The sequence below is a fragment of the Vanessa tameamea genome, chromosome 11, assembly GCF_037043105.1.
Source record: "Vanessa tameamea isolate UH-Manoa-2023 chromosome 11, ilVanTame1 primary haplotype, whole genome shotgun sequence".
Taxonomy (NCBI): Eukaryota; Metazoa; Arthropoda; class Insecta; order Lepidoptera; family Nymphalidae; genus Vanessa; species Vanessa tameamea.
The window spans coordinates 2352782-2366004 of NC_087319.1; the positions used below are offsets into that span (position 1 = coordinate 2352782).

Sequence of the window (13223 nt, forward strand, 5' to 3'; positions counted from 1 at the left end):
GGAATTAAGGAACAGAGAATTGTGTAAATATTTTATCACCGTCCTAAGACTATTTTGAAGAGGAAAAACTTTTTCTTTTATATTTGGTAAAATTGTGTCCAGTTGTAATAATAATGTTACTAGCTTCTTTCTCGTTCTCGCTCACGTCTTAAGGTAATATGTACTCGTAGTCTATCTCTTTCGCAGCAAATCAATTTGACGTTTAATTATATTTCAATCGGTAGAACAACATCTACAGTAAAGTAAACAGACTCTTCAACTTGGTAATATTCGTACAGATAAACTAGCATTGTACCAAAAATAATTTAAAACATGATGTAAAAAAATATAAAACTAATACTACAAAATTTTTCGTCTTGATACTTGTTGACTTACAATAAATATGTTCATTGAAAATCTTATACACATTAAAAATATTCTCAATTTACCAAATACAATTAATATTATTACAAATTAATTAAAATCTTTTTAATAGGTCAGTATAATTCAAATTAAAGTGACAGAAATTGTAACGTATTAACACAAGAGCGTCATTTCGCAATACCGGGAATTTGCTTTCGCTTTTGATTATGTATTCGCTTCTGTTGCTTCCCTGTAACGTAGGGCTCCATTTGCCATTTGTTTAATAATGTGAGCTCTATTGTTTTATAATCTAAGCTCAATCGCGTGTCTTTAAATTGTTAACAAGTAGACCTAAAATGGTCTGAATTCGTTCAGAATCAGTGCTATAAATTATGACAAGAACCCATTCATCTTTATCTCGCGGTTACTTGGACCATCGCCTCGACGTGTAGAAGTGGTATAATTCTGGTCAAGCATAACATCTGAAGGAGATTAATTATATTTCCTTCTGCCGATCTAGTATAAGTGTTACCTTAACATTAATATTATATTATTTTAACAACAGGTAGATTGATATGGATATAAAAGTACGCCGAGATCATTGTAAATTATGAAACTCATTTAAAAATAAACGTAAAATAACAGATAGTAAATGTTCCAATGTTGGGCTAAGGACATCTCTCCCTTTGAAGAGAAGGTTTGGAGTTATTCCACCACGCTACTCCAATGGGGGTTGATGGATACACTCGAGGCAGAATATTATTGAAATCGGTCACATTTAGGTTTCATCATGATGTTTTCCTTTAACGCCAAGCATAGGATGAATTATATAAACACACATTAAACAAATGAAAATTCAGTGGTGTTCGCCCGGATATGAACCCAAAATATTTAGCTAGAATTCACATGTACCACTGATCTATGTTAATGTAACGTTATTTTAAATATTTATGCTTATAAAATATTTTAATATTAACATAAGCTGTTGCAATAGTAATAATTAATTATCATTAAATCTTACTAGCTGAATCGATACGTGTCTCGTATAACATTTTTTAATAGCAGTTGATTAGACAGTATATTAGATTGGTTTAGATTGATTTGCCGAAATACCGACGACTTACCCTTTCCATGAAAAAGTACATCCAAGTGTCATATTTAACGGTGATCGTTCAAACATTGTAAGAATCTATATACTCGCAGACTCATCGTATTTAGATAGGTGGTGTGTGTATCTCTTCTGGCTTATACTTTATTCTATGCTAACCGTCTTTGCTCTATAAATGGGTTTTAATTAGTGATTTCGATAAATGTGTGGTCCGGCCGTTTTATCGTTTGACAAGAGCAGCTGTAATCTAGAACACATTCGTAATGTGACTAATACAGCGGATTGGGACTGATTTATGTCGGACGGAGTTTAACCGTTGTAGTTACTTACGTTAATGTTTTATGATATGATATTAAAGTTATTTTTGCCTTTATATCTATTTTATTTGTTATTTAGATAGTAAATATCCAACTGCACAAAGAATTCTTCTCTGAAAAGACTAGAAGTACTCGTATAATTTTCGTTTTGTCAAATTTCGTTTGACGTGTGCAAGTTTTTGTCGCAATAATTATTATAAACGCAATAACAATCAAACAAGTCAATGGTGTTCATCTACGATTTTCAACAAATTGACCTATGTTAAAATTGTTTCTTCAAATTCAAAAATAGTAATAAAAATATTATATAATTTCTAAAACTTGAACAAGTTAAATTGATTGAACAGATTGATTGCAAAACAGTTATTGACCAGTGTTACAAAATTACAAATATACTCAAACAATCAGAAAGTATGGAATCGAGTTTGAGTAACTTTTGCCGTATCGCTTAATAAAGAATATCAAAACGTCGATAGAACCAGTAACGTTTCCATAAGGATGGAAAAAAGATAATGAATGCTTAAAATTCTTTCGCCTCAGTTGTAAAAGCAAAACTTTTATACTGTTGTTTCTGAACTAATTTATTAAATTAATTCCGTTAGAAATTTCTGTTGAAACTTGTTGAAATTATACTTGTTTCTCAAATAAGATCCACGTGAGGCAACAATACTTGGTTGAATCGTCTTTATTTAACTTGTATTTAATATCAAAGACGTGTTTTCGAGTTCGTACGTATCCTGAGGAGAAGTTGAATAAGTTTAGAATTCGGTATTACGTTTGTATTTGAATTTAAATTTATTCTGGTTAAATTTGCGTTGAGCGAGTTTTGATAGTACTCATTAATGGTTACACGGAAACTTCGATATAAACCTATGTCACCTTGTTTAATATCAATAAAGTATTAAGTGTCTGTCGATGAAGAAACAGTGGTTAGAACGCGTGCATCTTAACCGATGATTTCGGGTTCAAACCCAGGCAAGCACCACTGAATTTTCATGTGCTTAATTTGTGTTTATAATTCATCTCGTGCTCGTGAAGGAAAACATCGTAACGAAAACTGTATGTGTCTAATTTCAACGAAATTCTGCCACATGTGTATTCCACCAACCCGCATTGAAGCAGCGTGATGGAATATGCTCCAAACCTTCTCCTCAAAGGGAGAGGAGGCCGCCGAGCAGTGGGATATTTACAGGCTGTTAATGTTAATGTTAAAAATATATTTTTTAATTCTAATCTTTGTCTCGTTATTTATTAAATAAGATATTAAAGTAAAAAATAAATAAAGCTACAATTTTGTAAATTTGTTTTCAACATCACTTTTCGTTTCATTCAAAATTTTAATTATAAATACAATTTACGTGTTTTTTATATTATTCATATTAGTATTTAAATATTTAAGTATCGTATTTAATAAATAATGAGACAAAGGTTAGAATGAAATATATATATATATATATATCAATATAAAATTCGAAGTTGTAGAAAAGTGAATTAATACAGTCATAGAAACGAAACAAAAAAACCAAATGATGTTTAACAAACAGTTGTAAGACTGTAAACTGATAAGACACTCGATTAAGTTAAATGAAGTATATTATTTTTATAAATTTTAAATACATAGTTTTCATTTAATGTTTATTCGATCTCACGAGAGTTTATGTTTGTTTAACAAACGATACGAGTGCGATGTCATACGTCTGAAAAAGTTGTAAGAATGAAAATAGATTGCATTAAAGTTCACCTTTTTAAATTACAATTATTTTTTTAATTTGTTTAAATAAATTTATATGTTAAAAAATTTAAATTATTTTAATATTAAATACTCTGAAAATGAGGTTTCTTTAAAATTTATCCAACAAAAGCGTTATTCAGAGTTTCTTTTTTAAGATATAGGGGGCATGCAAATGATCCAACTGATGGTAAGTGGTACCCATAGAAATTAGCGCTGTAATAAAAATTAATCATTCCTGACTTCACCAATACGCCACCAACCTTAGGAGCTAAGATGTTATGTCCCTTGTGGCTGTAGTTACACTGGCTCACTCACCCTTCAAACCAAAAAAAAATAACACAACTATACTAAGTATTGCTTCTAAGCGTATAATATATGATCAGTGGGTGGTACCTACCCAGATGGGTATACTCCACCCACCACCAAATTCTTGTTTTTTATATAGTAATAATAACAAAAAAAATGTAATATGATAATAATTAAACCGACTTTCCTTATGAACATTAAGACTGATGGGTCTATTCTATGCGTAAATTATAATTTGTCTTCCAAGTTACTACAGTACTCTTACAACTAAACCACAACATCGCGGTTACTTAAACATGACTTACTTAATTATAAGTACTGATTATCTAACTTTGATCAAACTTTCCACTCTGTGTAAGCCACAGTATCACCACAGGGAGGCTCATACAACGTGACGGTCTTGGATCATTTCCATACAATGTTTTACATATATGTATATATATAGAGTACATAAGGTGAGAACTAGTTCTTCAAGACGTTTTACTGACAGTTGATATGGAAGAAGTTTATATATAAAACGGTGCTTTAATGTCTTAATAAACCTGAGGCATTCTTTAGATTGTTAAATAGGAACAGATCCAAGTGGCGACGATTTAAGATGTCTTATTTAAATAGATATTTTTATATATCATATAAAAAATATGTTTTCTAAGTTAATTAGACTTTTAATATAATCATGTATTCGTTTGTGTTTGTAAAATTAAAGTTTTTGATAGGTAAATTTAATTGTAATGCGTTTATGATAAACTATTTTACGTTTTATTTATAACGTCTGTTAATAAGTACTCAAAGAAACAGCCTTTGATTTTACTCTTTACAACTATGAGCAAAATAATATATTAAAGCACGAACTATCTTTGGAAAATTGAAATAGGAAATAATGACTGTTTTAAATCACACACAACCCTTGCGCGATTTTAAGCATTCTCTTATTAAAACTATGCTATTGTGAAAAGTGAGAATTTCATAGTAGATTTTGTTGGGTCACTTGGCTGTGTAAAATCCGTTAAAAGAAAGTAATGTGTATTATTTTCTCGCCTTTGTGTGGGTAATTGGTGCTGTGCTATTTGGATCCGTTACCCTACAGACTAGAAACTTTAAAATATTTAGACGCTCAAACCTACATAAGAACATTTCGCAGTGTATAAATGTTTAGTACATATTCTTTTAAATTTTATTATATTATGATTGGATTTTACAATTGCTAGCTAACTTTTATCGCAATATTTTTTTTATATTAAAAATTATTTATTTTTAAATTGGGAAATAATTCACTATATTAAACCAGAAGTTTCAGTTACAATTAAATTTTTTTGAACGATCATGTTTTGTGAGTTTGTACGAAGTCAATTTTAAAATTGATTGAAAAGTAAAATCTAAACAAAATAGACAGAAATAGCTTCATTCCAATTGAATATGCGCTTGCATAGGAGGTGTAATAATAATAATTTCTTAATAACAATAATTTTAGGCAGCAGCGTTAAAATGTCCAACTCCAGCCATTATCACATGGACCCTGCATTCCAGAGCGACTGATAGCACCAATGTCAGAAAGATCTATGCCTACAGAATTCGGAATCCGTGGCAAAATTAAACGTTTACACGATCGTAAATTATTCCCCAAGTTTATCGCTAGTGAATATTTATTACAGACATAATTAGGTTCGTGCCTTCAAGGTTTACGCAACGAGAGTAAATAGATTAAACATTCCTACCGAATAAACAGTATATGAGCGTTCAGATTGTCGACTTGTGTCAAAGTAATAGGAAACACTTAGAGACACTTTATTTATTCACGCCGTTGTTGGCGCTGACGTCATTAATACATGTTTGCTTTTGTTAATCATAATAATTAAGAATATAAATTGTATTTCTGAACTAATTACACTACGGTTTACACAAATAACAGTCGCTCTAGCACACAGCTGGCAGTATAATTACAATTTACGGCATGATAATCGATAAAAAAATATCGAATATTTAAAAAAATATATTAAACATAATTAAAAAAAAATCTACGAAACCTTCGACTTATTAATTTACCTTGAGGTTGTTTGTTTATCATTTTCGATCAGTGAAAATAACTCCAAAGAATGTGAAAACGTAGCCGAGTTATTTTTAATTTTAATTACAAGAAAATGATTACATTTAATTTTTGATAGATAACCTTCTAAGGAGTTACCTCCTCCTTATCTTCAAAAAAATTAAAGGAGGTAACACTGCACGCTTTCTATGTGACTCGGTAGAAGTTTTCATACACTTATGATGTTTTCTAAATTTAAACTGTTCTTTGAGGTGTTGTATATTTTATATTTATATTTCTACCATTACTAATTAGCCCTACCACAAAGCAAAATTCCTTAGTAGACAATTATTGATTAATATAACTTCGATCTTACTGTAAGTTTGAAATAATCGGTTATTATTGAAAGGTCAACGTCCACTGGGCTACCTTGTCAAATTAATAACATGTTTTTTTTTAAACCTTATATATCCTCTTACGTATTTCTAATCGTAAAATAAAGAGAATATGTTTATAGTATTAAAAATAAACTGTCATTTTTGATATAGTTTAACTTTCCACAACATAATTACGTAAATCACGTAAGCACGTAATAAATCTTTATATGAAATTTTAATTAAGTGTTCTTTGAATCTGTAAAAGTACTGAATTTTTACGCGTCAATTTTATTTCATAATGCATTCCGTTCTATTGCTGATCAAGGAAAGTATCGCGAAGTAAACTGAATATCTCGAAACATTACACATAAAAACAATAAATAATCTAGACAACGATTACGAGGTACAGTATCTTGAATGTTTACACGACAACACAGTCTGTATCTGTATTTGTAATTCAAGTTATTATTTTACATAAGGATGTAGAAATTCAAAACAAAAGAAAATTAAATAGGCCGAAGAAGTCACTGCTTAACGAGAGTATAATAAAAATTCTAAGTTGTTATCTTCGACAGAATTTTTTTTATCTTTTTTTATTTTAACTCAGAATTCGAACCCGGAACCGCATCATCGGCAGTCACATAAATTAACTACGAATCAACTAAATCATAATATAAAGAATAATTTGCTAACTGATCTGAGACAAGAATCTGTGTAAAATATTCGAACAGAATATTTCAATATCTTGACGAAGTAATTAATCCTCAAATCTTAAAAAGGGTTTAAAAAATTCGTTTAATTGAAAGAGTAGCCTGAAATATTTTGATAATAATCTAAAAGTTCGGACACAATATTCCGATTAACAGATCCAAGGGCCTTAGAAAATTGAAAGAGAAGGAATCGCCTGGAGCAATTCACTTCATCAACTCTTTGGATTTAATCTTCAAAATATTTCTTCGTTTCATTTATTTTTTTTATATTATAGGTAGTCCTTAATGTATTTTCGAGCACATTTCGAACTTTTCTTATTTGACTCAAAAGTTTAGAACGTGTAAATTAATTTTTACTCCGTCTTTACGTCTCTGTAGACAATTTTTAATTACCACTGCAAGTGTCATAGAGAACGAATATAAATGTAGCGACAGACATGTTTCATATTAATATGAATGCAGTACACTTCTAAATACAGCGTTGAAGCGTTGGCAACACCACGTGTCATATTGTCGATTTTTCAAGGAATCCTTTGACTGCTACGTCACACGTTAGAACAGGTTGACGCGTTGTTAATACACGTATCACTTTGACATCTCCACAGCAAATTAAACGGCGTGGTCAAGCACGTTACGTACATTTTTAGTCTGCTTTAAAACCGACGTAAATATCTCGGTCCCTGCTTATGTTATGATTTTATGATATAAGAGGATAGATTAATATTCAAAATGTGTTCAAAATGAATAACGTTGTCTATTTAACTTATACATAAAATTCAATGATGTATCCCTGTTATGCAAATGCCACCTCTTCTGTTAAATAGCAGGATTAAGAGATTATTTCACCACTTTGCTACCCCGACGGTCGGTGGATGTTTTGAAGCACTCACGATGTTTCTCTTCCACTTTCAAGAGCACGAAATAAAATTTTAACATAAAAGCTTGCTAAGCACTCAATGTTTTTAAGTTATTTTTTTTCTTTTAATTTATATATAAAGACATATAAATACAGTATTCTAACGTAATTAAATCCCGTCTGCTTGATAGATAGACGTCATCTATCCAATAATAATATCAACTATATCTTGACGGATAGTGAAGAATAAAATTATAAAAGACTTTATATCGCTCGCATTTTAGAGGTTAGTTGCAGGTGTTAGGGTTAGAAAAGTCTATGTCGTTTCTCGGAGTTCAAGCTTGCTTCGTACTAAATTACATCAAATTCAGTATAGTGGATTGGCCATGAAAGAATAACTAGCAGACAAACAGACAAGATTACTTTATAATTTATAATATTAGTAAAAAAAAATAGATTTGATAGCTACTTTATCCAGAACACAATTTCGAGTATATTTTATTTTTGTAATAATAATATATCATAATCTCTTATAAGTCATAAACTCAAATACACGCAAGCAAAGCTGTTGGGAACACATAGTTATCAATATTAACCATAATAAATCAAACTGAAAAACTCTAAGTAATTAAATTTCTATTAATGTTTATTAAAATAAATCACTCCCATAGAGATGTGAAGATTCTTAAAATAAAGGCAATAATTTTTTATAAGTATAATTAGTGCCGTAATCCTAAGGCCGGTCCCCAACTGTCACTTTATGTTATCCCTTCTCGCCAGCCATATGGTGACAAGGTGACAAAAAGACGTTTAGTCTGTTTTTACGATCCCATTGTAGCGAGTAGCGACATACTCTGGCGTTCGGACTGTTGTTTCAATATGTTCTGGTGCTGTATAAACTCTTATACAGCTACGAGAAATACGATGCTCATTGTTATGAAAACGTTTACGACACTGCCGTATAATTACATTATTTAATTTAAAATGTGGATGCAAGAAACATTGTAAGGAAAAATACTATTGATATTATTTTATGTAATTTAATAAATGTCAAGTAATTAAGATGGTCTTGTGTTTACAAAACCTGCAATGCGATTCTTTAAGAATTCAGTTCGTACCTCACTCGTGATTTTTGTATGACTTACGGTGATACGACATTTTGATATGTGTGTCCTGTACATTTTATAATTGTTATAGTCAATTTCGCATAACAAATTTTGACATTTAATTTCTCGTATTCTGCGGTGAGTTTCGAGTTTCTTCTTGCGGAATACCTTTAATTAATATTAATTAAAGATTGGGTTTTGAATGCTGCCAGTCGAGCCACACTTTATACGGGCTTAGTTTGTGTTAATAGTTCATGTCGTGTTTGGTCCTGAGGAAAAAAATCGTTTTTTTTTTTATATTAGAACAACCCATGGATATCTGCAACACCGGGGGGCTTGCAGGTGCGTTGCCAGCCTTTCAGGAAGGAGTACGCTCTTTTCTTGAAGGTTCCCAAGTCGTATCGGTTCGGAAAAACCACCGGCGAAAGCTGGTTCCACAGAGTGGTTGTGCGAGGCAGAAAATGTCTTAAAAATCGCGCTGTTGTGGATTTTCGGACATCTAGGTGGTGTGGGTGATATTTTTATATATCGTGAGAAAACCTGCATGTATTGGATAAAATTCTGACATGTATATTCTAGCAGCGTGGTGGAATAAGCTCCAAGCTTTCTCCTCTTCATTCTCCTAATGAAAAAGCCCATCAGTGGGACTTTAACAGGCTATTAATTCACTATTACTTTTAATAGAAAGACTGTAAAAACGAGATACAAGCTAGCATATAGTTATAACAATGAATATTCTGCTATGATCGCAATAAACGTAACGTCACTGGCGATATTTGTTCGACAGCAATCAGTTCAAGGCGACTGCCCTTCATGGTTTTTCTGCAGATAGCAGCCCGAATCATGTTTTTGCGGTCGCACGCAGCCACGTCACTCAAATGACTGATATTCATATGTCAGCTACTTTTTGTTTTCCAAGGATAGAGAATATTAAATTTTGTACTGTTATACATACTTTGATCGATTAATTCTTAATTCAACTTCAAATTACAGTCATTGTTTAAAATTTCATTAAATATATTTTTAATATAATTTAAATCAATTTCTGGAACTTACTCAAAAATATGAGAAATGATTTTAATATACTTTGATTATTAAGTTCGAGTGAATAGGAAAATTCTTAGAAAATTAGTACAAAATAAATAAAATATATCAACGTATATATAATAACGTAATTTATAACAGAACTCACAATTTAAAATAATATATTCTCCAACAAACTTCAGCAAATATCGAATTGACTAGTGAATAAACTCTTATTAAAAATGATTACTTCAGATAACAAATTGATACTATTTGATAATCAAAGAGTATTATAATATTAATGTAAATAATTTAGCACATCTACGTATTTTGTTAATCGTTGTTACCAAAATAAGCCGACAAAGGAATCAGTCCGTTGCGTGCAAAATGCTTAACACATTGCGACAAAGCTGCGAGTTTTTGAGGCAAAAAATTAAATTCTCATTCATGTTTAATTACTTCTTTAAAATTGCCTCATAATCGAAAGGTTTTACTTGAATTTTATTTTTAAAGCATTACCATTAATAATATAAATAAATGCTTACATAATATTATAACATAAGTAAGCGGACGGGAAAATGGGCCACCTGAAGGTAAATGGTCACCATTACCCATTGACCAAATTTAAGATGTTATGCCTGTTACACTGGCTCACCGTGCCTTTTTAAGGATTTAAAAACAGGATAAAATAACACTGTGTATTCCTGTTTGACAGTAGAATACCTTTTTTTTTTTGGAAAAACGCATAACGCGTTTCCTCCACATGTTGTGGGGAAAATGTGTTATGTTTAGTACCGTGACGTCCTGGCGGTAGGCCCAACTCTGTGTGCCTCCAATTCCTAGGGGGTTCTCGGGGTACAGAGACCCCCTATCCCCGGCAAGACTTATGGCGGGAGGAGAAGGTGTCCATAACGAAGACGCCTTCTCCCCGGTCTTCTTCGGCGAAGCGGGTCGGCAGCACTGTTCTCACGCTCCCGCTCCGCGGCCTCCTGTGTCATCACGTTTTCACAAAACAAGACCATTTCCTTCCAGCATCTCTGGCTGTCGATCATAGCGTTTATCACGCTCGGCAGCGAGAGGTCTCCGTCTACAATGGACGCCAGGGAATGGCGCTGAGGCCCCCATGCGGAACACTCAATCAGGGTGTGGCGGGCTGTGTCCGATGGCGCGCCTTACTCATGGCAGGAGGGTTTCATCGCTCGCCACTTACCACCGAACACCGTGGGAGGGTAGTTTGCACCCTCGGGGAATCCGCTGGCCTGCCGGAGTAGAAGATTTCAAATCGGATGTATCTATGATCCAATAGAGTCTCCACCACCTCCTCTACCCTCCAGTTCCTTACTATGTGCTGCAACAGGGGTGGCGAACGATATGTCCACCACAGACCCACCCTACTGCCGCACGCAGGTCTGCACCTGCCCTCTGTTAAGCAGGGACAGGTTGGAGAGTAGGGCCCACACCTGGACGGTCCTCCCTCGTGGTTTCGTGGCAGGGTTTCCCGAGGCACGTGATTTTGCGTTAAAGTCACCGAGAACCACTGTCGGTTTCGACGACTGCCTGGACACCGCAGCTCTGACGGAGCCGAGGAAGATCTCGAAATCCGTCAGGTTACGGTTGGGTGAGAAATACGCTCCTACAATTACGTACTCTCCCCACCCCGCCACTACGTAGCCCGACCCCCTCTCAATGAGTGAGAGGGGGGTAACCCGCTTTGTTCCGAATTAGGATCGCCACGGTGCCATCCAAATCCCCTACCCAGTGAGGTAGGGAAGGGATGAAGTAGGGCTCGCAGGCCACAGCCAGGTCGATTTGCCACTCCACCATGGACTGCAGTAGCAGGTCCTGAGCCCCGGCGCAGTGGTTGGCATTCGTCTAAAGGAAGCTTAGCTTGTCTTTCATGATGACATGGCAGTATCCTCCTCAGCTTGGGGCCGTCCGCCGTTACTGTTACTGATGGTTTGGGTGCCATCGACCACTTTTCCTTTTGTGATGGGTGGGTTACACTCCATTGACCCCATCAAGTGCTCGAAGGGCCTGCTAGCGTCGGTGCATACTGCGTAGTGCAATTTTCCGGTGCAGGTACCTGACTTGTGTCCTTCGAAACCACATCTGAAGCACAGTCCTCCTCGTTCCACCTTAGATGGACAGAGCGCCTTAGTGTGACCAAGACCCATGTACTTAAAGCAGCGCAAAGGGTTTCCTCCAACACGTACACCTTGGCCGAACTCACACCAACCAGGAGACGACCGGCATTTGACAGTTTTTTCGCTGCTATTACGGGGCATGTCACCTTGACCATCCCCATAAAGCTGCGACCATGCTGTATATCCCCGCACCTAATCGCCTCTGGGGAGCAGTCCCCTGCGCGTGCTACTACGGCGACGACCTTCTCCTTTGTGACGGAGTCGTCCAATCCTGTCACTTTGAGGTCCACCCGCTTCACGGGCCGTACAACGGTGGCGATTCACACCCTGGCTCTCGTCGCCGACCTCCTGACCTTGAGTACACCGCAAAACCTGGAGATTGACACCCTGCTCGGCCCGCTCCAGAATGTGGGCCTATGTAATGCCATTTTACGTCTCCGTATCGGAGTCGGAGTTAAAAATAGATAGGCCATAGAGTCGTTTCCTTCCAACTAAGGCATCGGACGACAACTGAGTGTCGGCGTCCATTGCCAAAAACAACAAAAAATGAACCGACAAAAAATCAAAAGAGAAAACAAACAAAACAACCAGCTATAACAATAAACTAGGTCTATAAAGACCTAATCCGAACAAACAAAACAACTCATTAGGCGAAACAAAAGGCCATAATCGAAGCAAAAATGTGAACCAGATGTGTCGCATTAGACAACAAAACAATAACAAAGAACCAACAAACGATAAGAAAATTCTTATTAACTTCATCAATTAGAACAATCTTATCGCAGTAAGAAACACAACCTCTCTCAACGACGTCCGAAAGACGAATGCAACAGTAGAATACCTGATTAGTAGGTCGTATGTACACAGATGGACTTGCACAAAGCCGTACCACAACGTAATATCATTTTATAGCGGGCGTGTAAATAATATTGGTCTTAAGGAAATACACTTTACTGTATGTAAAAAATTTAATAAAATTAAACTAATAATTATCGCCGCAAGAGCGGACGCCATAGTTGTTTTCGCGAGCGCACCGACTCGGCTCTCTCAAACGTCCCGGTCACGGCAACGGCCCGGCAGCGGAACGCAGCGCGGGCGAATTCCTGATTGGTTCAGAAATCCGTACGCTATAATCATTTATTATTTATTAACTGGTCTCCGTGATTTTGCCTACATATT

At 34.9% G+C, this 13223-nt stretch overlaps 1 pseudogene; it reads right to left on the bottom strand.

The window, feature by feature from the left end:
- Positions 1–11192: 11192 nt before the first annotated feature.
- Positions 11193–11799, bottom strand: LOC135193514 (uncharacterized; annotated as a pseudogene).
- Between the last annotated feature and the right edge of the window lie 1424 nt (positions 11800–13223).